Here is a 5000-nt window from a genome sequence, read left to right on the forward strand (position 1 = left end):
ACACTAGATCGCGTGTTTGGAAGGTAAACATTATGCGGTACATCAGTACTTTCCTACATAGTTTCGGTCGTCTCACGGCACTGCTTAGTAAATGATGCAAGGCCAAATATAGATGATTTATGCGAATGTCCCTATACGTGCTGTAAGGACTGGGCCACACACCCAACGTGAATCGCACGTCAGCCAGACTACTCGAACATGCACCACTCTCGGCCTGCAACGGAGACACACAATACGTAAACATCTGGAATGCGACAATGTCGAGTGCATCCTCTCTGCCACATTGCACCGTCGACACTATGATAACCAGAGCAGTAGGTCCACCTATAAAAGCACAATACCCCACTCTCCGACAACTACCATTGCTCAGATAAATCAACACCACCAACACACATCCTACACAGAGGGGCACCAAATATCATCCCCGCCCTCGTGTTATACCACATGAAAAATTGCAAGAGTGAGAGACACACATCCGCCAGCCTCTTGCTACAAGCATCGAACCGACGTGACGTATCTGACGGTGACTCAGGCATCCGTGTACTGCCACCACTATCCACCCCCCCCCCCTCTCTCTCTGCCCCCTTCCCACACAATACCAAATTTAACCAACTTTATCGCTTAACCTAACTGTGCTGTACCAGTTTATCGCTTAACCTAACTGTGGCTGTACCAGTTTATCGCTTAACCTAACTGTGGCTGTACCAGTTTAATCGCTTAACCTAACTGTGGCTGTACCCAGTTTATCGCTTAACCTAACTGTGGCTGTACCAGTTTATCGCTTAACCTAACTGTGGCTGTACCAGTTTATCGCTTAACCTAACTGTGGCTGTACCAGTTTATCGCTTAACCTAACTGTGGCTGTACCAGTTTATCGCTTAACCTAACTGTGGCTGTACCAGTTTATCGCTTAACCTAACTGTGGCTGTACCAGTTTATCGCTTAACCTAACTGTGGCTGTACCAGTTTATCGCTTAACCTAACTGTGGCTGTACCAGTTTATCGCTTAACCTAACTGTGGCTGTACCAGTTTATCGCTTAACCTAACTGTGGCTGTACCAGTTTATCGCTTAACCTAACTGTGGCTGTACCAGTTTATCGCTTAACCTAACTGTGGCTGTACCAGATTATCGCTTAACCTAACTGTGGCTGTACCAGATTATCGCTTAACCTAACTGTGGCTGTACCAGATTATCGCTTAACCTAACTGTGGCTGTACCAGATTATCGCTTAACCTAACTGTGGCTGTACCAGATTATCGCTTAACCTAACTCAATTTGTCCCTTAACCTAACTCAATTTGTCCCTTAACCTAACTCAATTTGTCCCTTAACCTAACTCAATTTGTCCCTTAACCTAACTCAAGTTGTCCCTTAACCTAACTCAATTTGTCCCTTAACCTAACTCAATTTGTCCCTTAACCTAACTCAATTTGTCCCTTAACCTAACTCAATTTGTCCCTTAACCTAACTCAATTTGTCCCTTAACCTAACTCAAGTTGTCCCTTAACCTAACTCAATTTGTCCCTTAACCTAACTCAATTTGTCCCTTAACCTAACTCAATTTGTCCCTTAACCTAACTCAATTTGTCCCTTAACCTAACTCAATTTGTCCCTTAACCTAACTCAATTTGTCCCTTAACCTAACTCAAGTTGTCCCTTAACCTAACTCAAGTTGTCCCTTAACCTAACTCAAGTTGTCCCTTAACCTAACTCAAGTTGTCCCTTAACCTAACTCAAGTTGTCCCTTAACCTAACTCAAGTTGTCCCTTAACCTAACTCAAGTTGTCCCTTAACCTAACTCAAGTTGTCCCTTAACCTAACTCAAGTTGTCCCTTAACCTAACTCAAGTTGTCCCTTAACCTAACTCAAGTTGTCCCTTAACCTAACTCAAGTTGTCCCTTAACCTAACTCAAGTTGTCCCTTAACCTAACTCAAGTTGTCCCTTAACCTAACTCAAGTTGTCCCTTAACCTAACTCAATTTGTCCCTTAACCTAACCCACGTTGTCCCTTAACCTAACTCAAGTTGTCCCTTAACCTAACTCAATTTGTCCCTTAACCTAACTCAATTTGTCCCTTAACCTAACTCAATTTGTCCCTTAACCTAACTCAAGTTGTCCCTTAACCTAACTCAAGTTGTCCCTTAACCTAACTCAAGTTGTCCCTTAACCTAACTCAAGTTGTCCCTTAACCTAACTCAAGTTGTCCCTTAACCTAACTCAAGTTGTCCCTTAACCTAACTCAAGTTGTCCCTTAACCTAACTCAAGTTGTCCCTTAACCTAACTCAAGTTGTCCCTTAACCTAACTCAAGTTGTCCCTTAACCTAACTCAATTTGTCCCTTAACCTAACTCAAGTTGTCCCTTAACCTAACTCAAGTTGTCCCTTAACCTAACTCAATTTGTCCCTTAACCTAACTCAATTTGTCCCTTAACCTAACTCAAGTTGTCCCTTAACCTAACTCAAGTTGTCCCTTAACCTAACTCAAGTTGTCCCTTAACCTAACTCAAGTTGTCCCTTAACCTAACTCAAGTTGTCCCTTAACCTAACTCAAGTTGTCCCTTAACCTAACTCAAGTTGTCCCTTAACCTAACTCAAGTTGTCCCTTAACCTAACTCAAGTTGTCCCTTAACCTAACTCAAGTTGTCCCTTAACCTAACTCAAGTTGTCCCTTAACCTAACTCAAGTTGTCCCTTAACCTAACTCAAGTTGTCCCTTAACCTAACTCAAGTTGTCCCTTAACCTAACTCAAGTTGTCCCTTAACCTAACTCAAGTTGTCCCTTAACCTAACTCAATTTGTCCCTTAACCTAACTCAATTTGTCCCTTAACCTAACTCAAGTTGTCCCTTAACCTAACTCAATTTGTCCCTTAACCTAACTCAATTTGTCCCTTAACCTAACTCAATTTGTCCCTTAACCTAACTCAATTTGTCCCTTAACCTAACTCAATTTGTCCCTTAACCTAACTCAAGTTGTCCCTTAACCTAACTCAATTTGTCCCTTAACCTAACTCAAGTTGTCCCTTAACCTAACTCAAGTTGTCCCTTAACCTAACTCAAGTTGTCCCTTAACCTAACTCAAGTTGTCCCTTAACCTAACTCAAGTTGTCCCTTAACCTAACTCAAGTTGTCCCTTAACCTAACCCACGTTGTCCCTTAACCTAACCCACGTTGTCCCTTAACCTAACCCACGTTGTCCCTTAACCTAACCCACGTTGTCCCTTAACCTAACCCACGTTGTCCCTTAACCTAACCCACGTTGTCCCTTAACCTAACCCACGTTGTCCCTTAACCTAACCCACGTTGTCCCTTAACCTAACCGACGTTGTCCCTTAACCTAACCGACGTTGTCCCTTAACCTAACCGACGTTGTCCCTTAACCTAACCGACGTTGTCCCTTAACCTAACCGACGTTGTCCCTTAACCTAACCCACGTTGTCCCTTAACCTAACCCACGTTGTCCCTTAACCTAACCCACGTTGTCCCTTAACCTAACCCACGTTGTCCCTTAACCTAACCCACGTTGTCCCTTAACCTAACCCACGTTGTCCCTTAACCTAACCCACGTTGTCCCTTAACCTAACCCACGTTGTCCCTTAACCTAACCCACGTTGTCCCTTAACCTAACCCACGTTGTCCCTTAACCTAACCCACGTTGTCCCTTAACCTAACCCACGTTGTCCCTTAACCTAACCCACGTTGTCCCTTAACCTAACCCACGTTGTCCCTTAACCTAACCCACGTTGTCCCTTAACCTAACCCACGTTGTCCCTTAACCTAACCCACGTTGTCCCTTAACCTAACCCACGTTGTCCCTTAACCTAACCCACGTTGTCCCTTAACCTAACCCACGTTGTCCCTTTGCCTAACATAGTTCACTGCTCGGAATCTCTGGTGTCGTTGTTATCCTCATGTAGATGTCTTGCGAGTGTTGCTTACTTTCCACATATTCCTGCTATCCACTGTCAATTGTACTGCAATAGGACTATATCGCCGACCCCCCCCCTCCCCCCCCTCTGTCCCCCTCTGTCCCCCTCTTTGTGTCTCTGTCCTCTCAAGCTGGTCGGTCTGGCGTTTGAGTGTTAAATGAGCCTCGCAGCTGTTCAGTTGCATTCAGATGTCGACGCCCTCAGTGTACGTCGTGGTATGGTCTGTGTCCATTGTCCGCTGATGTCGTACGCGTAACCCACACGCTGTACCGATCATCGGTCGTTACGTACAGAGTGAAGTAGTGTGATACGTGTGACCGTACGCTGGCTGTGCCCAACGGTGTCGAATCTCAATTTCCATATGTTGTGCTTGATGCTACTTGTCTCGTCTCCCAATAACAGCTAGGTTGCACTGTGGTACGCCGTAGAGGCGTGTGGGAGGAACGTACGAACGCATTGTATGTCACCCTGGGTCGCTGGGGGTGGTGGTGCGGTGAGTCAGGTCAGGTCAGGTCAGCGTGAGCCGTCTGATGTAGTGACGCGTGTATTCCGACTTTGTCGTATTGCCTCACACAAAGTGCTACCCTGGTGGACCGCGTTCCATATCTGGGACATGCCGCAGATGCCGGTTGACAGTGGATCGCGGAAGGTACATCGCATACGTGCGCGGGCCACCTTCCACGTGTTCTCTTCTGCACATGTCGCAGTGTGTATGTGGTCTGATGTAGCGTGTCGTGACACATGACATCCTGGCATGCAAGAATTGTTGAATTCGCAAATGTAGGTGGACATCTACGTTTACTGCCCAAGATACGCAAATGAACTGGAAATCCGTTGTTGAGCGGTTGTTCACGCTGGAGGTGAATCTGTGATGGCGACGATCGGTACAGCTATTAACCGGTTGTTTCAGCGGTACCCGCCACATCCACACGCGTGACTAGGCCCATGTGGGTATGAAGCGATACGCGGCGGTGGCTTGGTGGGACTGTTCCCGGCCGGTGAAGGGGGGCCGCCCGGCGTGTTGGCCGCGCGCTGCGTGGGCGCACGCGCAACAGGCGGCTGGTGGGGGGCGC

The sequence above is a fragment of the Schistocerca gregaria genome, unplaced genomic scaffold, assembly GCF_023897955.1.
Source record: "Schistocerca gregaria isolate iqSchGreg1 unplaced genomic scaffold, iqSchGreg1.2 ptg000837l, whole genome shotgun sequence".
Classification (NCBI taxonomy): Eukaryota; Metazoa; Arthropoda; class Insecta; order Orthoptera; family Acrididae; genus Schistocerca; species Schistocerca gregaria.